The following is a 13,287-nucleotide window of genomic DNA, read 5'->3' as shown; positions in this document are numbered from 1 at the left end:
CCGAAAATTGGTTTCTTTTCAAAAAAACTAGGCGTCTACAGCACCCGGTGTTCCCAGGCGGTCACCCATCCAAGTACTGACCGGGCCCGACGTTGCTTAACTTCAGTGATCGGACGAGAACTGGTGTTTTCAACGTGGTGTGGCCGTAGACGAGAGAAGGCGAATAAAACCCGTAGTTATGCTTAACTCAAGTCCGCCGAAAATTGGTTTCTTTTCAAAAAACTAGGCGTCTACAGCACCCGGTGTTCCCAGGCGGTCACCCATCCAAGTACTGACCGGGCCCGACGTTGCTTAACTTCAGTGATCGGACGAGAACTGGTGTTTTCAACGTGGTGTGGCCGTAGACGAGCGAAGGTGAATAAAACCCGTAGTTATTTTTACTCAAATTCTTTCTGTATCTTTTTTCCCCCGGGGCGGAGGGGGGGGGAGCTAATGTTATGCCAAAGAAGACGTACAATGGCCTGAAGTGCGGAAAATTCATTTTTAGTTGAAACAATCGGGAAAAAAGGCGTCTACAGCACCCGGTGTTCCCAGGCGGTCACCCATCCAAGTACTAACCGGGCCCGACGTTGCTTAACTTCAGTGATCGGACGAGAACTGGTGTTTTCAACGTGGTATGGCCGTAGACGAGAGAAGACGAATAAAACCCGTAGTTATTCCAAACTCAAGTCCGCCGAAAATTGGTTTCTTTTCAAAAAAACTAGGCGTCTACAGCACCCGGTGTTCCCAGGCGGTCACCCATCCAAGTACTGACCGGGCCCGACGTTGCTTAACTTCAGTGATCGGACGAGAACTGGTGTTTTCAACGTGGTGTGGCCGTAGACGAGAGAAGGCGAATAAAACCCGTAGTTATGCTTAACTCAAGTCCGCCGAAAATTGGTTTCTTTTAAAAAAACTAGGCGTCTACAGCACCCGGTGTTCCCAGGCGGTCACCCATCCAAGTACTGACCGGGCCCGACGTTGCTTAACTTCAGTGACCGGACGAGAACTGGTGTTTTCAACGTGGTGTGGCCGTAGACGAGCGAAGGTGAATAAAACCCGTAGTTATTTTTACTCAAATTCTTTCTGTATCTTTTTTCCCCCGGGGCGGAGGGGGGGGGGGAGCTAATGTTATGCCAAAGAAGACGTACAATGGCCTGAAGTGCGGAAAATTGATTTTTAGTTGAAACAATCGGGAAAAAAGGCGTCTACAGCACCCGGTGTTCCCAGGCGGTCACCCATCCAAGTACTAACCGGGCCCGACGTTGCTTAACTTCAGTGATCGGACGAGAACTGGTGTTTTCAACGTGGTATGGCCGTAGACGAGAGAAGACGAATAAAACCCGTAGTTATTCCAAACTCAAGTCCGCCGAAAATTGGTTTCTTTTCAAAAAAACTAGGCGTCTACAGCACCCGGTGTTCCCAGGCGGTCACCCATCCAAGTACTGACCGGGCCCGACGTTGCTTAACTTCAGTGATCGGACGAGAACTGGTGTTTTCAACGTGGTGTGGCCGTAGACGAGAGAAGGCGAATAAAACCCGTAGTTATGCTTAACTCAAGTCCGCCGAAAATTGGTTTCTTTTCAAAAAACTAGGCGTCTACAGCACCCGGTGTTCCCAGGCGGTCACCCATCCAAGTACTGACCGGGCCCGACGTTGCTTAACTTCAGTGATCGGACGAGAACTGGTGTTTTCAACGTGGTGTGGCCGTAGACGAGCGAAGGTGAATAAAACCCGTAGTTATTTTTACTCAAATTCTTTCTGTATCTTTTTTCCCCCGGGGCGGAGGGGGGGGGGAGCTAATGTTATGCCAAAGAAGACGTACAATGGCCTGAAGTGCGGAAAATTGATTTTTAGTTGAAACAATCGGGAAAAAAGGCGTCTACAGCACCCGGTGTTCCCAGGCGGTCACCCATCCAAGTACTAACCGGGCCCGACGTTGCTTAACTTCAGTGATCGGACGAGAACTGGTGTTTTCAACGTGGTATGGCCGTAGACGAGAGAAGACGAATAAAACCCGTAGTTATTCCAAACTCAAGTCCGCCGAAAATTGGTTTCTTTTCAAAAAAACTAGGCGTCTACAGCACCCGGTGTTCCCAGGCGGTCACCCATCCAAGTACTGACCGGGCCCGACGTTGCTTAACTTCAGTGATCGGACGAGAACTGGTGTTTTCAACGTGGTGTGGCCGTAGACGAGAGAAGGCGAATAAAACCCGTAGTTATGCTTAACTCAAGTCCGCCGAAAATTGGTTTCTTTTCAAAAAACTAGGCGTCTACAGCACCCGGTGTTCCCAGGCGGTCACCCATCCAAGTACTGACCGGGCCCGACGTTGCTTAACTTCAGTGATCGGACGAGAACTGGTGTTTTCAACGTGGTGTGGCCGTAGACGAGCGAAGGTGAATAAAACCCGTAGTTATTTTTACTCAAATTCTTTCTGTATCTTTTTTCCCCCGGGGCGGAGGGGGGGGGGGAGCTAATGTTATGCCAAAGAAGACGTACAATGGCCTGAAGTGCGGAAAATTGATTTTTAGTTGAAACAATCGGGAAAAAAGGCGTCTACAGCACCCGGTGTTCCCAGGCGGTCACCCATCCAAGTACTAACCGGGCCCGACGTTGCTTAACTTCAGTGATCGGACGAGAACTGGTGTTTTCAACGTGGTATGGCCGTAGACGAGAGAAGACGAATAAAACCCGTAGTTATTCCAAACTCAAGTCCGCCGAAAATTGGTTTCTTTTCAAAAAAACTAGGCGTCTACAGCACCCGGTGTTCCCAGGCGGTCACCCATCCAAGTACTGACCGGGCCCGACGTTGCTTAACTTCAGTGATCGGACGAGAACTGGTGTTTTCAACGTGGTGTGGCCGTAGACGAGAGAAGGCGAATAAAACCCGTAGTTATGCTTAACTCAAGTCCGCCGAAAATTGGTTTCTTTTCAAAAAACTAGGCGTCTACAGCACCCGGTGTTCCCAGGCGGTCACCCATCCAAGTACTGACCGGGCCCGACGTTGCTTAACTTCAGTGATCGGACGAGAACTGGTGTTTTCAACGTGGTGTGGCCGTAGACGAGCGAAGGTGAATAAAACCCGTAGTTATTTTTACTCAAATTCTTTCTGTATCTTTTTTCCCCCGGGGCGGAGGGGGGGGGGAGCTAATGTTATGCCAAAGAAGACGTACAATGGCCTGAAGTGCGGAAAATTGATTTTTAGTTGAAACAATCGGGAAAAAAGGCGTCTACAGCACCCGGTGTTCCCAGGCGGTCACCCATCCAAGTACTAACCGGGCCCGACGTTGCTTAACTTCAGTGATCGGACGAGAACTGGTGTTTTCAACGTGGTATGGCCGTAGACGAGAGAAGACGAATAAAACCCGTAGTTATTCCAAACTCAAGTCCGCCGAAAATTGGTTTCTTTTCAAAAAAACTAGGCGTCTACAGCACCCGGTGTTCCCAGGCGGTCACCCATCCAAGTACTGACCGGGCCCGACGTTGCTTAACTTCAGTGATCGGACGAGAACTGGTGTTTTCAACGTGGTGTGGCCGTAGACGAGAGAAGGCGAATAAAACCCGTAGTTATGCTTAACTCAAGTCCGCCGAAAATTGGTTTCTTTTCAAAAAACTAGGCGTCTACAGCACCCGGTGTTCCCAGGCGGTCACCCATCCAAGTACTGACCGGGCCCGACGTTGCTTAACTTCAGTGATCGGACGAGAACTGGTGTTTTCAACGTGGTGTGGCCGTAGACGAGCGAAGGTGAATAAAACCCGTAGTTATTTTTACTCAAATTCTTTCTGTATCTTTTTTCCCCCGGGGCGGAGGGGGGGGGGGAGCTAATGTTATGCCAAAGAAGACGTACAATGGCCTGAAGTGCGGAAAATTGATTTTTAGTTGAAACAATCGGGAAAAAAGGCGTCTACAGCACCCGGTGTTCCCAGGCGGTCACCCATCCAAGTACTAACCGGGCCCGACGTTGCTTAACTTCAGTGATCGGACGAGAACTGGTGTTTTCAACGTGGTATGGCCGTAGACGAGAGAAGACGAATAAAACCCGTAGTTATTCCAAACTCAAGTCCGCCGAAAATTGGTTTCTTTTCAAAAAAACTAGGCGTCTACAGCACCCGGTGTTCCCAGGCGGTCACCCATCCAAGTACTGACCGGGCCCGACGTTGCTTAACTTCAGTGATCGGACGAGAACTGGTGTTTTCAACGTGGTGTGGCCGTAGACGAGAGAAGGCGAATAAAACCCGTAGTTATGCTTAACTCAAGTCCGCCGAAAATTGGTTTCTTTTCAAAAAACTAGGCGTCTACAGCACCCGGTGTTCCCAGGCGGTCACCCATTCAAGTACTGACCGGGCCCGACGTTGCTTAACTTCAGTGATCGGACGAGAACTGGTGTTTTCAACGTGGTGTGGCCGTAGACGAGCGAAGGTGAATAAAACCCGTAGTTATTTTTACTCAAATTCTTTCTGTATCTTTTTTCCCCCGGGGCGGAGGGGGTGGGGAGCTAATGTTATGCCAAAGAAGACGTACAATGGCCTGAAGTGCGGAAAATTGATTTTTAGTTGAAACAATCGGGAAAAAAGGCGTCTACAGCACCCGGTGTTCCCAGGCGGTCACCCATCCAAGTACTAACCGGGCCCGACGTTGCTTAACTTCAGTGATCGGACGAGAACTGGTGTTTTCAACGTGGTATGGCCGTAGACGAGAGAAGACGAATAAAACCCGTAGTTATTCCAAACTCAAGTCCGCCGAAAATTGGTTTCTTTTCAAAAAAACTAGGCGTCTACAGCACCCGGTGTTCCCAGGCGGTCACCCATCCAAGTACTGACCGGGCCCGACGTTGCTTAACTTCAGTGATCGGACGAGAACTGGTGTTTTCAACGTGGTGTGGCCGTAGACGAGAGAAGGCGAATAAAACCCGTAGTTATGCTTAACTCAAGTCCGCCGAAAATTGGTTTCTTTTCAAAAAAACTAGGCGTCTACAGCACCCGGTGTTCCCAGGCGGTCACCCATCCAAGTACTGACCGGGCCCGACGTTGCTTAACTTCAGTGATCGGACGAGAACTGGTGTTTTCAACGTGGTGTGGCCGTAGACGAGCGAAGGTGAATAAAACCCGTAGTTATTTTTACTCAAATTCTTTCTGTATCTTTTTTCCCCCGGGGCGGAGGGGGGGGGGGAGCTAATGTTATGCCAAAGAAGACGTACAATGGCCTGAAGTGCGGAAAATTGATTTTTAGTTGAAACAATCGGGAAAAAAGGCGTCTACAGCACCCGGTGTTCCCAGGCGGTCACCCATCCAAGTACTAACCGGGCCCGACGTTGCTTAACTTCAGTGATCGGACGAGAACTGGTGTTTTCAACGTGGTATGGCCGTAGACGAGAGAAGACGAATAAAACCCGTAGTTATTCCAAACTCAAGTCCGCCGAAAATTGGTTTCTTTTCAAAAAAACTAGGCGTCTACAGCACCCGGTGTTCCCAGGCGGTCACCCATCCAAGTACTGACCGGGCCCGACGTTGCTTAACTTCAGTGATCGGACGAGAACTGGTGTTTTCAACGTGGTGTGGCCGTAGACGAGAGAAGGCGAATAAAACCCGTAGTTATGCTTAACTCAAGTCCGCCGAAAATTGGTTTCTTTTCAAAAAACTAGGCGTCTACAGCACCCGGTGTTCCCAGGCGGTCACCCATCCAAGTACTGACCGGGCCCGACGTTGCTTAACTTCAGTGATCGGACGAGAACTGGTGTTTTCAACGTGGTGTGGCCGTAGACGAGCGAAGGTGAATAAAACCCGTAGTTATTTTTACTCAAATTCTTTCTGTATCTTTTTTCCCCCGGGGCGGAGGGGGGGGGGAGCTAATGTTATGCCAAAGAAGACGTACAATGGCCTGAAGTGCGGAAAATTGATTTTTAGTTGAAACAATCGGGAAAAAAGGCGTCTACAGCACCCGGTGTTCCCAGGCGGTCACCCATCCAAGTACTAACCGGGCCCGACGTTGCTTAACTTCAGTGATCGGACGAGAACTGGTGTTTTCAACGTGGTATGGCCGTAGACGAGAGAAGACGAATAAAACCCGTAGTTATTCCAAACTCAAGTCCGCCGAAAATTGGTTTCTTTTCAAAAAAACTAGGCGTCTACAGCACCCGGTGTTCCCAGGCGGTCACCCATCCAAGTACTGACCGGGCCCGACGTTGCTTAACTTCAGTGATCGGACGAGAACTGGTGTTTTCAACGTGGTGTGGCCGTAGACGAGAGAAGGCGAATAAAACCCGTAGTTATGCTTAACTCAAGTCCGCCGAAAATTGGTTTCTTTTCAAAAAACTAGGCGTCTACAGCACCCGGTGTTCCCAGGCGGTCACCCATCCAAGTACTGACCGGGCCCGACGTTGCTTAACTTCAGTGATCGGACGAGAACTGGTGTTTTCAACGTGGTGTGGCCGTAGACGAGCGAAGGTGAATAAAACCCGTAGTTATTTTTACTCAAATTCTTTCTGTATCTTTTTTCCCCCGGGGCGGAGAGGGGGGGGGGGGAGCTAATGTTATGCCAAAGAAGACGTACAATGGCCTGTAGTGCGGAAAATTGATTTTTAGTTGAAACAATCGGGAAAAAAGGCATCTACAGCACCCGGTGTTCCCAGGCGGTCACCCATCTAAGTACTAACCGGGCCCGACGTTGCTTAACTTCAGTGATCGGACGAGAACTGGTGTTTTCAACGTGGTATGGCCGTAGACGAGAGAAGACGAATAAAACCCGTAGTTATTCCAAACTCAAGTCCGCCGAAAATTGGTTTCTTTTCAAAAAAACTAGGCGTCTACAGCACCCGGTGTTCCCAGGCGGTCACCCATCCAAGTACTGACCGGGCCCGACGTTGCTTAACTTCAGTGATCGGACGAGAACTGGTGTTTTCAACGTGGTGTGGCCGTAGACGAGAGAAGGCGAATAAAACCCGTAGTTATGCTTAACTCAAGTCCGCCGAAAATTGGTTTCTTTTCAAAAAACTAGGCGTCTACAGCACCCGGTGTTCCCAGGCGGTCACCCATCCAAGTACTGACCGGGCCCGACGTTGCTTAACTTCAGTGATCGGACGAGAACTGGTGTTTTCAACGTGGTGTGGCCGTAGACGAGCGAAGGTGAATAAAACCCGTAGTTATTTTTACTCAAATTCTTTCTGTATCTTTTTTCCCCCGGGGCGGAGGGGGGGGGGAGCTAATGTTATGCCAAAGAAGACGTACAATGGCCTGAAGTGCGGAAAATTGATTTTTAGTTGAAACAATCGGGAAAAAAGGCGTCTACAGCACCCGGTGTTCCCAGGCGGTCACCCATCCAAGTACTAACCGGGCCCGACGTTGCTTAACTTCAGTGATCGGACGAGAACTGGTGTTTTCAACGTGGTATGGCCGTAGACGAGAGAAGACGAATAAAACCCGTAGTTATTCCAAACTCAAGTCCGCCGAAAATTGGTTTCTTTTCAAAAAAACTAGGCGTCTACAGCACCCGGTGTTCCCAGGCGGTCACCCATCCAAGTACTGACCGGGCCCGACGTTGCTTAACTTCAGTGATCGGACGAGAACTGGTGTTTTCAACGTGGTGTGGCCGTAGACGAGAGAAGGCGAATAAAACCCGTAGTTATGCTTAACTCAAGTCCGCCGAAAATTGGTTTCTTTTCAAAAAACTAGGCGTCTACAGCACCCGGTGTTCCCAGGCGGTCACCCATCCAAGTACTGACCGGGCCCGACGTTGCTTAACTTCAGTGATCGGACGAGAACTGGTGTTTTCAACGTGGTGTGGCCGTAGACGAGCGAAGACGAATAAAACCGGGCCCGACGTTGCTTAACTTCAGTGATCGGACGAGAACTGGTGTTTTCAACGTGGTATGGCCGTAGACGAGAGAAGACGAATAAAACCCGTAGTTATTCCAAACTCAAGTCCGCCGAAAATTGGTTTCTTTTCAAAAAAACTAGGCGTCTACAGCACCCGGTGTTCCCAGGCGGTCACCCATCCAAGTACTGACCGGGCCCGACGTTGCTTAACTTCAGTGATCGGACGAGAACTGGTGTTTTCAACGTGGTGTGGCCGTAGACGAGAGAAGGCGAATAAAACCCGTAGTTATGCTTAACTCAAGTCCGCCGAAAATTGGTTTCTTTTCAAAAAACTAGGCGTCTACAGCACCCGGTGTTCCCAGGCGGTCACCCATCCAAGTACTGACCGGGCCCGACGTTGCTTAACTTCAGTGATCGGACGAGAACTGGTGTTTTCAACGTGGTGTGGCCGTAGACGAGCGAAGGTGAATAAAACCCGTAGTTATTTTTACTCAAATTCTTTCTGTATCTTTTTTCCCCCGGGGCGGAGGGGGGGGGGAGCTAATGTTATGCCAAAGAAGACGTACAATGGCCTGAAGTGCGGAAAATTGATTTTTAGTTGAAACAATCGGGAAAAAAGGCGTCTACAGCACCCGGTGTTCCCAGGCGGTCACCCATCCAAGTACTAACCGGGCCCGACGTTGCTTAACTTCAGTGATCGGACGAGAACTGGTGTTTTCAACGTGGTATGGCCGTAGACGAGAGAAGACGAATAAAACCCGTAGTTATTCCAAACTCAAGTCCGCCGAAAATTGGTTTCTTTTCAAAAAAACTAGGCGTCTACAGCACCCGGTGTTCCCAGGCGGTCACCCATCCAAGTACTGACCGGGCCCGACGTTGCTTAACTTCAGTGATCGGACGAGAACTGGTGTTTTCAACGTGGTGTGGCCGTAGACGAGAGAAGGCGAATAAAACCCGTAGTTATGCTTAACTCAAGTCCGCCGAAAATTGGTTTCTTTTCAAAAAACTAGGCGTCTACAGCACCCGGTGTTCCCAGGCGGTCACCCATCCAAGTACTGACCGGGCCCGACGTTGCTTAACTTCAGTGATCGGACGAGAACTGGTGTTTTCAACGTGGTGTGGCCGTAGACGAGCGAAGGTGAATAAAACCCGTAGTTATTTTTACTCAAATTCTTTCTGTATCTTTTTTCCCCCGGGGCGGAGGGGGGGGGGAGGGGGGGAGCTAATGTTATGCCAAAGAAGACGTACAATGGCCTGAAGTGCGGAAAATTGATTTTTAGTTGAAACAATCGGGAAAAAAGGCGTCTACAGCACCCGGTGTTCCCAGGCGGTCACCCATCCAAGTACTAACCGGGCCCGACGTTGCTTAACTTCAGTGATCGGACGAGAACTGGTGTTTTCAACGTGGTATGGCCGTAGACGAGAGAAGACGAATAAAACCCGTAGTTATTCCAAACTCAAGTCCGCCGAAAATTGGTTTCTTTTCAAAAAAACTAGGCGTCTACAGCACCCGGTGTTCCCAGGCGGTCACCCATCCAAGTACTGACCGGGCCCGACGTTGCTTAACTTCAGTGATCGGACGAGAACTGGTGTTTTCAACGTGGTGTGGCCGTAGACGAGAGAAGGCGAATAAAACCCGTAGTTATGCTTAACTCAAGTCCGCCGAAAATTGGTTTCTTTTCAAAAAACTAGGCGTCTACAGCACCCGGTGTTCCCAGGCGGTCACCCATCCAAGTACTGACCGGGCCCGACGTTGCTTAACTTCAGTGATCGGACGAGAACTGGTGTTTTCAACGTGGTGTGGCCGTAGACGAGCGAAGGTGAATAAAACCCGTAGTTATTTTTACTCAAATTCTTTCTGTATCTTTTTTCCCCCGGGGCGGAGGGGGGGGGGAGCTAATGTTATGCCAAAGAAGACGTACAATGGCCTGAAGTGCGGAAAATTGATTTTTAGTTGAAACAATCGGGAAAAAAGGCGTCTACAGCACCCGGTGTTCCCAGGCGGTCACCCATCCAAGTACTAACCGGGCCCGACGTTGCTTAACTTCAGTGATCGGACGAGAACTGGTGTTTTCAACGTGGTATGGCCGTAGACGAGAGAAGACGAATAAAACCCGTAGTTATTCCAAACTCAAGTCCGCCGAAAATTGGTTTCTTTTCAAAAAAACTAGGCGTCTACAGCACCCGGTGTTCCCAGGCGGTCACCCATCCAAGTACTGACCGGGCCCGACGTTGCTTAACTTCAGTGATCGGACGAGAACTGGTGTTTTCAACGTGGTGTGGCCGTAGACGAGAGAAGGCGAATAAAACCCGTAGTTATGCTTAACTCAAGTCCGCCGAAAATTGGTTTCTTTTCAAAAAACTAGGCGTCTACAGCACCCGGTGTTCCCAGGCGGTCACCCATCCAAGTACTGACCGGGCCCGACGTTGCTTAACTTCAGTGATCGGACGAGAACTGGTGTTTTCAACGTGGTGTGGCCGTAGACGAGCGAAGGTGAATAAAACCCGTAGTTATTTTTACTCAAATTCTTTCTGTATCTTTTTTCCCCCGGGGCGGAGGGGGGGGGGGAGCTAATGTTATGCCAAAGAAGACGTACAATGGCCTGAAGTGCGGAAAATTGATTTTTAGTTGAAACAATCGGGAAAAAAGGCGTCTACAGCACCCGGTGTTCCCAGGCGGTCACCCATCCAAGTACTAACCGGGCCCGACGTTGCTTAACTTCAGTGATCGGACGAGAACTGGTGTTTTCAACGTGGTATGGCCGTAGACGAGAGAAGACGAATAAAACCCGTAGTTATTCCAAACTCAAGTCCGCCGAAAATTGGTTTCTTTTCAAAAAAACTAGGCGTCTACAGCACCCGGTGTTCCCAGGCGGTCACCCATCCAAGTACTGACCGGGCCCGACGTTGCTTAACTTCAGTGATCGGACGAGAACTGGTGTTTTCAACGTGGTGTGGCCGTAGACGAGAGAAGGCGAATAAAACCCGTAGTTATGCTTAACTCAAGTCCGCCGAAAATTGGTTTCTTTTCAAAAAACTAGGCGTCTACAGCACCCGGTGTTCCCAGGCGGTCACCCATCCAAGTACTGACCGGGCCCGACGTTGCTTAACTTCAGTGATCGGACGAGAACTGGTGTTTTCAACGTGGTGTGGCCGTAGACGAGCGAAGGTGAATAAAACCCGTAGTTATTTTACTCAAATTCTTTCTGTATCTTTTTTCCCCCGGGGCGGAGGGGGGGGGGGAGCTAATGTTATGCCAAAGAAGACGTACAATGGCCTGAAGTGCGGAAAATTGATTTTTAGTTGAAACAATCGGGAAAAAAGGCGTCTACAGCACCCGGTGTTCCCAGGCGGTCACCCATCCAAGTACTAACCGGGCCCGACGTTGCTTAACTTCAGTGATCGGACGAGAACTGGTGTTTTCAACGTGGTATGGCCGTAGACGAGAGAAGACGAATAAAACCCGTAGTTATTCCAAACTCAAGTCCGCCGAAAATTGGTTTCTTTTCAAAAAAACTAGGCGTCTACAGCACCCGGTGTTCCCAGGCGGTCACCCATCCAAGTACTGACCGGGCCCGACGTTGCTTAACTTCAGTGATCGGACGAGAACTGGTGTTTTCAACGTGGTGTGGCCGTAGACGAGAGAAGGCGAATAAAACCCGTAGTTATGCTTAACTCAAGTCCGCCGAAAATTGGTTTCTTTTCAAAAAACTAGGCGTCTACAGCACCCGGTGTTCCCAGGCGGTCACCCATCCAAGTACTGACCGGGCCCGACGTTGCTTAACTTCAGTGATCGGACGAGAACTGGTGTTTTCAACGTGGTGTGGCCGTAGACGAGCGAAGGTGAATAAAACCCGTAGTTATTTTTACTCAAATTCTTTCTGTATCTTTTTTCCCCCGGGGCGGAGGGGGGGGGGAGCTAATGTTATGCCAAAGAAGACGTACAATGGCCTGAAGTGCGGAAAATTGATTTTTAGTTGAAACAATCGGGAAAAAAGGCGTCTACAGCACCCGGTGTTCCCAGGCGGTCACCCATCCAAGTACTAACCGGGCCCGACGTTGCTTAACTTCAGTGATCGGACGAGAACTGGTGTTTTCAACGTGGTATGGCCGTAGACGAGAGAAGACGAATAAAACCCGTAGTTATTCCAAACTCAAGTCCGCCGAAAATTGGTTTCTTTTCAAAAAAACTAGGCGTCTACAGCACCCGGTGTTCCCAGGCGGTCACCCATCCAAGTACTGACCGGGCCCGACGTTGCTTAACTTCAGTGATCGGACGAGAACTGGTGTTTTCAACGTGGTGTGGCCGTAGACGAGAGAAGGCGAATAAAACCCGTAGTTATGCTTAACTCAAGTCCGCCGAAAATTGGTTTCTTTTCAAAAAACTAGGCGTCTACAGCACCCGGTGTTCCCAGGCGGTCACCCATCCAAGTACTGACCGGGCCCGACGTTGCTTAACTTCAGTGATCGGACGAGAACTGGTGTTTTCAACGTGGTGTGGCCGTAGACGAGCGAAGTTGAATAAAACCCGTAGTTATTTTTACTCAAATTCTTTCTGTATCTTTTTTCCCCCGGGGCGGAGGGGGGGGGAGCTAATGTTATGCCAAAGAAGACGTACAATGGCCTGAAGTGCGGAAAATTGATTTTTAGTTGAAACAATCGGGAAAAAAGGCGTCTACAGCACCCGGTGTTCCCAGGCGGTCACCCATCCAAGTACTAACCGGGCCCGACGTTGCTTAACTTCAGTGATCGGACGAGAACTGGTGTTTTCAACGTGGTATGGCCGTAGACGAGAGAAGACGAATAAAACCCGTAGTTATTCCAAACTCAAGTCCGCCGAAAATTGGTTTCTTTTCAAAAAAACTAGGCGTCTACAGCACCCGGTGTTCCCAGGCGGTCACCCATCCAAGTACTGACCGGGCCCGACGTTGCTTAACTTCAGTGATCGGACGAGAACTGGTGTTTTCAACGTGGTGTGGCCGTAGACGAGAGAAGGCGAATAAAACCCGTAGTTATGCTTAACTCAAGTCCGCCGAAAATTGGTTTCTTTTCAAAAAACTAGGCGTCTACAGCACCCGGTGTTCCCAGGCGGTCACCCATCCAAGTACTGACCGGGCCCGACGTTGCTTAACTTCAGTGATCGGACGAGAACTGGTGTTTTCAACGTGGTGTGGCCGTAGACGAGCGAAGGCGAATAAAACCCGTAGTTATGCTTAACTCAAGTCCGCCGAAAATTGGTTTCTTTTCAAAAAACTAGGCGTCTACAGCACCCGGTGTTCCCAGGCGGTCACCCATCCAAGTACTGACCGGGCCCGACGTTGCTTAACTTCAGTGATCGGACGAGAACTGGTGTTTTCAACGTGGTGTGGCCGTAGACGAGCGAAGGTGAATAAAACCCGTAGTTATTTTTACTCAAATTCTTTCTGTATCTTTTTTCCCCCGGGGCGGAGGGGGGGGGGAGCTAATGTTATGCCAAAGAAGACGTACAATGGCCT

The 13,287-nt window shown here is 49.8% G+C and overlaps 59 non-coding genes across 59 annotated transcripts; all 59 read right to left on the bottom strand.

The window, feature by feature from the left end:
- Positions 1–32: 32 nt before the first annotated feature.
- On the bottom strand, positions 33–151 carry LOC130011427 (5S ribosomal RNA). Its single transcript, XR_008786734.1, has one exon. It is a non-coding gene; the product is annotated as a 5S ribosomal RNA (ribosomal RNA).
- Positions 152–227: 76 nt separating this feature from the next.
- Positions 228–346, bottom strand: LOC130011426 (5S ribosomal RNA). Its single transcript, XR_008786733.1, has one exon. It is a non-coding gene; the product is annotated as a 5S ribosomal RNA (ribosomal RNA).
- Positions 347–509: 163 nt separating this feature from the next.
- On the bottom strand, positions 510–628 carry LOC130011825 (5S ribosomal RNA). Its single transcript, XR_008787135.1, has one exon. It is a non-coding gene; the product is annotated as a 5S ribosomal RNA (ribosomal RNA).
- A 77-nt stretch (positions 629–705) lies between these two features.
- On the bottom strand, positions 706–824 carry LOC130011425 (5S ribosomal RNA). Its single transcript, XR_008786732.1, has one exon. It is a non-coding gene; the product is annotated as a 5S ribosomal RNA (ribosomal RNA).
- Positions 825–900: 76 nt separating this feature from the next.
- On the bottom strand, positions 901–1,019 carry LOC130011602 (5S ribosomal RNA). Its single transcript, XR_008786909.1, has one exon. It is a non-coding gene; the product is annotated as a 5S ribosomal RNA (ribosomal RNA).
- A 165-nt stretch (positions 1,020–1,184) lies between these two features.
- LOC130011824 (5S ribosomal RNA) lies at positions 1,185–1,303 on the bottom strand. The gene has a single exon (XR_008787134.1). It is a non-coding gene; the product is annotated as a 5S ribosomal RNA (ribosomal RNA).
- Positions 1,304–1,380: 77 nt separating this feature from the next.
- On the bottom strand, positions 1,381–1,499 carry LOC130011424 (5S ribosomal RNA). Its single transcript, XR_008786731.1, has one exon. It is a non-coding gene; the product is annotated as a 5S ribosomal RNA (ribosomal RNA).
- A 76-nt stretch (positions 1,500–1,575) lies between these two features.
- LOC130011423 (5S ribosomal RNA) lies at positions 1,576–1,694 on the bottom strand. Its single transcript, XR_008786730.1, has one exon. It is a non-coding gene; the product is annotated as a 5S ribosomal RNA (ribosomal RNA).
- Positions 1,695–1,858: 164 nt separating this feature from the next.
- On the bottom strand, positions 1,859–1,977 carry LOC130011823 (5S ribosomal RNA). The gene has a single exon (XR_008787133.1). It is a non-coding gene; the product is annotated as a 5S ribosomal RNA (ribosomal RNA).
- Positions 1,978–2,054: 77 nt separating this feature from the next.
- LOC130011422 (5S ribosomal RNA) lies at positions 2,055–2,173 on the bottom strand. Its single transcript, XR_008786729.1, has one exon. It is a non-coding gene; the product is annotated as a 5S ribosomal RNA (ribosomal RNA).
- Positions 2,174–2,249: 76 nt separating this feature from the next.
- LOC130011421 (5S ribosomal RNA) lies at positions 2,250–2,368 on the bottom strand. The gene has a single exon (XR_008786728.1). It is a non-coding gene; the product is annotated as a 5S ribosomal RNA (ribosomal RNA).
- A 165-nt stretch (positions 2,369–2,533) lies between these two features.
- Positions 2,534–2,652, bottom strand: LOC130011822 (5S ribosomal RNA). Its single transcript, XR_008787132.1, has one exon. It is a non-coding gene; the product is annotated as a 5S ribosomal RNA (ribosomal RNA).
- A 77-nt stretch (positions 2,653–2,729) lies between these two features.
- Positions 2,730–2,848, bottom strand: LOC130011420 (5S ribosomal RNA). Its single transcript, XR_008786727.1, has one exon. It is a non-coding gene; the product is annotated as a 5S ribosomal RNA (ribosomal RNA).
- Positions 2,849–2,924: 76 nt separating this feature from the next.
- Positions 2,925–3,043, bottom strand: LOC130011419 (5S ribosomal RNA). The gene has a single exon (XR_008786726.1). It is a non-coding gene; the product is annotated as a 5S ribosomal RNA (ribosomal RNA).
- A 164-nt stretch (positions 3,044–3,207) lies between these two features.
- On the bottom strand, positions 3,208–3,326 carry LOC130011821 (5S ribosomal RNA). The gene has a single exon (XR_008787131.1). It is a non-coding gene; the product is annotated as a 5S ribosomal RNA (ribosomal RNA).
- A 77-nt stretch (positions 3,327–3,403) lies between these two features.
- LOC130011417 (5S ribosomal RNA) lies at positions 3,404–3,522 on the bottom strand. The gene has a single exon (XR_008786724.1). It is a non-coding gene; the product is annotated as a 5S ribosomal RNA (ribosomal RNA).
- Positions 3,523–3,598: 76 nt separating this feature from the next.
- On the bottom strand, positions 3,599–3,717 carry LOC130011416 (5S ribosomal RNA). Its single transcript, XR_008786723.1, has one exon. It is a non-coding gene; the product is annotated as a 5S ribosomal RNA (ribosomal RNA).
- Positions 3,718–3,882: 165 nt separating this feature from the next.
- LOC130011820 (5S ribosomal RNA) lies at positions 3,883–4,001 on the bottom strand. Its single transcript, XR_008787130.1, has one exon. It is a non-coding gene; the product is annotated as a 5S ribosomal RNA (ribosomal RNA).
- Positions 4,002–4,078: 77 nt separating this feature from the next.
- LOC130011415 (5S ribosomal RNA) lies at positions 4,079–4,197 on the bottom strand. Its single transcript, XR_008786722.1, has one exon. It is a non-coding gene; the product is annotated as a 5S ribosomal RNA (ribosomal RNA).
- A 76-nt stretch (positions 4,198–4,273) lies between these two features.
- Positions 4,274–4,392, bottom strand: LOC130011591 (5S ribosomal RNA). The gene has a single exon (XR_008786899.1). It is a non-coding gene; the product is annotated as a 5S ribosomal RNA (ribosomal RNA).
- A 164-nt stretch (positions 4,393–4,556) lies between these two features.
- On the bottom strand, positions 4,557–4,675 carry LOC130011818 (5S ribosomal RNA). Its single transcript, XR_008787128.1, has one exon. It is a non-coding gene; the product is annotated as a 5S ribosomal RNA (ribosomal RNA).
- A 77-nt stretch (positions 4,676–4,752) lies between these two features.
- LOC130011414 (5S ribosomal RNA) lies at positions 4,753–4,871 on the bottom strand. The gene has a single exon (XR_008786721.1). It is a non-coding gene; the product is annotated as a 5S ribosomal RNA (ribosomal RNA).
- Positions 4,872–4,948: 77 nt separating this feature from the next.
- Positions 4,949–5,067, bottom strand: LOC130011413 (5S ribosomal RNA). Its single transcript, XR_008786720.1, has one exon. It is a non-coding gene; the product is annotated as a 5S ribosomal RNA (ribosomal RNA).
- A 165-nt stretch (positions 5,068–5,232) lies between these two features.
- LOC130011817 (5S ribosomal RNA) lies at positions 5,233–5,351 on the bottom strand. The gene has a single exon (XR_008787127.1). It is a non-coding gene; the product is annotated as a 5S ribosomal RNA (ribosomal RNA).
- A 77-nt stretch (positions 5,352–5,428) lies between these two features.
- On the bottom strand, positions 5,429–5,547 carry LOC130011412 (5S ribosomal RNA). Its single transcript, XR_008786719.1, has one exon. It is a non-coding gene; the product is annotated as a 5S ribosomal RNA (ribosomal RNA).
- A 76-nt stretch (positions 5,548–5,623) lies between these two features.
- Positions 5,624–5,742, bottom strand: LOC130011411 (5S ribosomal RNA). Its single transcript, XR_008786718.1, has one exon. It is a non-coding gene; the product is annotated as a 5S ribosomal RNA (ribosomal RNA).
- Positions 5,743–5,906: 164 nt separating this feature from the next.
- LOC130011816 (5S ribosomal RNA) lies at positions 5,907–6,025 on the bottom strand. The gene has a single exon (XR_008787126.1). It is a non-coding gene; the product is annotated as a 5S ribosomal RNA (ribosomal RNA).
- A 77-nt stretch (positions 6,026–6,102) lies between these two features.
- LOC130011410 (5S ribosomal RNA) lies at positions 6,103–6,221 on the bottom strand. Its single transcript, XR_008786717.1, has one exon. It is a non-coding gene; the product is annotated as a 5S ribosomal RNA (ribosomal RNA).
- A 76-nt stretch (positions 6,222–6,297) lies between these two features.
- Positions 6,298–6,416, bottom strand: LOC130011409 (5S ribosomal RNA). The gene has a single exon (XR_008786716.1). It is a non-coding gene; the product is annotated as a 5S ribosomal RNA (ribosomal RNA).
- A 168-nt stretch (positions 6,417–6,584) lies between these two features.
- LOC130011905 (5S ribosomal RNA) lies at positions 6,585–6,703 on the bottom strand. The gene has a single exon (XR_008787219.1). It is a non-coding gene; the product is annotated as a 5S ribosomal RNA (ribosomal RNA).
- Positions 6,704–6,780: 77 nt separating this feature from the next.
- LOC130011408 (5S ribosomal RNA) lies at positions 6,781–6,899 on the bottom strand. Its single transcript, XR_008786715.1, has one exon. It is a non-coding gene; the product is annotated as a 5S ribosomal RNA (ribosomal RNA).
- Positions 6,900–6,975: 76 nt separating this feature from the next.
- Positions 6,976–7,094, bottom strand: LOC130011406 (5S ribosomal RNA). The gene has a single exon (XR_008786713.1). It is a non-coding gene; the product is annotated as a 5S ribosomal RNA (ribosomal RNA).
- A 164-nt stretch (positions 7,095–7,258) lies between these two features.
- Positions 7,259–7,377, bottom strand: LOC130011815 (5S ribosomal RNA). The gene has a single exon (XR_008787125.1). It is a non-coding gene; the product is annotated as a 5S ribosomal RNA (ribosomal RNA).
- A 77-nt stretch (positions 7,378–7,454) lies between these two features.
- LOC130011405 (5S ribosomal RNA) lies at positions 7,455–7,573 on the bottom strand. The gene has a single exon (XR_008786712.1). It is a non-coding gene; the product is annotated as a 5S ribosomal RNA (ribosomal RNA).
- A 76-nt stretch (positions 7,574–7,649) lies between these two features.
- On the bottom strand, positions 7,650–7,768 carry LOC130011404 (5S ribosomal RNA). Its single transcript, XR_008786711.1, has one exon. It is a non-coding gene; the product is annotated as a 5S ribosomal RNA (ribosomal RNA).
- Positions 7,769–7,934: 166 nt separating this feature from the next.
- On the bottom strand, positions 7,935–8,053 carry LOC130011403 (5S ribosomal RNA). Its single transcript, XR_008786710.1, has one exon. It is a non-coding gene; the product is annotated as a 5S ribosomal RNA (ribosomal RNA).
- Positions 8,054–8,129: 76 nt separating this feature from the next.
- LOC130011402 (5S ribosomal RNA) lies at positions 8,130–8,248 on the bottom strand. The gene has a single exon (XR_008786709.1). It is a non-coding gene; the product is annotated as a 5S ribosomal RNA (ribosomal RNA).
- Positions 8,249–8,412: 164 nt separating this feature from the next.
- LOC130011814 (5S ribosomal RNA) lies at positions 8,413–8,531 on the bottom strand. The gene has a single exon (XR_008787124.1). It is a non-coding gene; the product is annotated as a 5S ribosomal RNA (ribosomal RNA).
- Positions 8,532–8,608: 77 nt separating this feature from the next.
- On the bottom strand, positions 8,609–8,727 carry LOC130011401 (5S ribosomal RNA). Its single transcript, XR_008786708.1, has one exon. It is a non-coding gene; the product is annotated as a 5S ribosomal RNA (ribosomal RNA).
- A 76-nt stretch (positions 8,728–8,803) lies between these two features.
- On the bottom strand, positions 8,804–8,922 carry LOC130011400 (5S ribosomal RNA). The gene has a single exon (XR_008786707.1). It is a non-coding gene; the product is annotated as a 5S ribosomal RNA (ribosomal RNA).
- A 172-nt stretch (positions 8,923–9,094) lies between these two features.
- On the bottom strand, positions 9,095–9,213 carry LOC130011813 (5S ribosomal RNA). The gene has a single exon (XR_008787123.1). It is a non-coding gene; the product is annotated as a 5S ribosomal RNA (ribosomal RNA).
- Positions 9,214–9,290: 77 nt separating this feature from the next.
- Positions 9,291–9,409, bottom strand: LOC130011399 (5S ribosomal RNA). The gene has a single exon (XR_008786706.1). It is a non-coding gene; the product is annotated as a 5S ribosomal RNA (ribosomal RNA).
- Positions 9,410–9,485: 76 nt separating this feature from the next.
- On the bottom strand, positions 9,486–9,604 carry LOC130011398 (5S ribosomal RNA). Its single transcript, XR_008786705.1, has one exon. It is a non-coding gene; the product is annotated as a 5S ribosomal RNA (ribosomal RNA).
- Positions 9,605–9,768: 164 nt separating this feature from the next.
- On the bottom strand, positions 9,769–9,887 carry LOC130011812 (5S ribosomal RNA). Its single transcript, XR_008787122.1, has one exon. It is a non-coding gene; the product is annotated as a 5S ribosomal RNA (ribosomal RNA).
- A 77-nt stretch (positions 9,888–9,964) lies between these two features.
- On the bottom strand, positions 9,965–10,083 carry LOC130011397 (5S ribosomal RNA). The gene has a single exon (XR_008786704.1). It is a non-coding gene; the product is annotated as a 5S ribosomal RNA (ribosomal RNA).
- Positions 10,084–10,159: 76 nt separating this feature from the next.
- LOC130011395 (5S ribosomal RNA) lies at positions 10,160–10,278 on the bottom strand. Its single transcript, XR_008786702.1, has one exon. It is a non-coding gene; the product is annotated as a 5S ribosomal RNA (ribosomal RNA).
- Positions 10,279–10,443: 165 nt separating this feature from the next.
- LOC130011811 (5S ribosomal RNA) lies at positions 10,444–10,562 on the bottom strand. The gene has a single exon (XR_008787121.1). It is a non-coding gene; the product is annotated as a 5S ribosomal RNA (ribosomal RNA).
- A 77-nt stretch (positions 10,563–10,639) lies between these two features.
- On the bottom strand, positions 10,640–10,758 carry LOC130011394 (5S ribosomal RNA). The gene has a single exon (XR_008786701.1). It is a non-coding gene; the product is annotated as a 5S ribosomal RNA (ribosomal RNA).
- A 76-nt stretch (positions 10,759–10,834) lies between these two features.
- Positions 10,835–10,953, bottom strand: LOC130011393 (5S ribosomal RNA). The gene has a single exon (XR_008786700.1). It is a non-coding gene; the product is annotated as a 5S ribosomal RNA (ribosomal RNA).
- A 164-nt stretch (positions 10,954–11,117) lies between these two features.
- Positions 11,118–11,236, bottom strand: LOC130011810 (5S ribosomal RNA). Its single transcript, XR_008787120.1, has one exon. It is a non-coding gene; the product is annotated as a 5S ribosomal RNA (ribosomal RNA).
- A 77-nt stretch (positions 11,237–11,313) lies between these two features.
- On the bottom strand, positions 11,314–11,432 carry LOC130011392 (5S ribosomal RNA). The gene has a single exon (XR_008786699.1). It is a non-coding gene; the product is annotated as a 5S ribosomal RNA (ribosomal RNA).
- Positions 11,433–11,508: 76 nt separating this feature from the next.
- On the bottom strand, positions 11,509–11,627 carry LOC130011391 (5S ribosomal RNA). Its single transcript, XR_008786698.1, has one exon. It is a non-coding gene; the product is annotated as a 5S ribosomal RNA (ribosomal RNA).
- A 164-nt stretch (positions 11,628–11,791) lies between these two features.
- On the bottom strand, positions 11,792–11,910 carry LOC130011809 (5S ribosomal RNA). Its single transcript, XR_008787119.1, has one exon. It is a non-coding gene; the product is annotated as a 5S ribosomal RNA (ribosomal RNA).
- A 77-nt stretch (positions 11,911–11,987) lies between these two features.
- LOC130011390 (5S ribosomal RNA) lies at positions 11,988–12,106 on the bottom strand. Its single transcript, XR_008786697.1, has one exon. It is a non-coding gene; the product is annotated as a 5S ribosomal RNA (ribosomal RNA).
- Positions 12,107–12,182: 76 nt separating this feature from the next.
- On the bottom strand, positions 12,183–12,301 carry LOC130011389 (5S ribosomal RNA). The gene has a single exon (XR_008786696.1). It is a non-coding gene; the product is annotated as a 5S ribosomal RNA (ribosomal RNA).
- Positions 12,302–12,464: 163 nt separating this feature from the next.
- LOC130011807 (5S ribosomal RNA) lies at positions 12,465–12,583 on the bottom strand. The gene has a single exon (XR_008787117.1). It is a non-coding gene; the product is annotated as a 5S ribosomal RNA (ribosomal RNA).
- Positions 12,584–12,660: 77 nt separating this feature from the next.
- Positions 12,661–12,779, bottom strand: LOC130011388 (5S ribosomal RNA). Its single transcript, XR_008786695.1, has one exon. It is a non-coding gene; the product is annotated as a 5S ribosomal RNA (ribosomal RNA).
- A 76-nt stretch (positions 12,780–12,855) lies between these two features.
- LOC130011387 (5S ribosomal RNA) lies at positions 12,856–12,974 on the bottom strand. Its single transcript, XR_008786694.1, has one exon. It is a non-coding gene; the product is annotated as a 5S ribosomal RNA (ribosomal RNA).
- A 76-nt stretch (positions 12,975–13,050) lies between these two features.
- On the bottom strand, positions 13,051–13,169 carry LOC130011386 (5S ribosomal RNA). The gene has a single exon (XR_008786693.1). It is a non-coding gene; the product is annotated as a 5S ribosomal RNA (ribosomal RNA).
- Positions 13,170–13,287: the final 118 nt, after the last annotated feature.

Source organism: Patella vulgata, chromosome 2, assembly GCF_932274485.2.
Source record: "Patella vulgata chromosome 2, xgPatVulg1.2, whole genome shotgun sequence".
Classification (NCBI taxonomy): domain Eukaryota; kingdom Metazoa; phylum Mollusca; class Gastropoda; family Patellidae; genus Patella; species Patella vulgata.
This window is presented reverse-complemented; position numbering and strand designations above follow the sequence as displayed.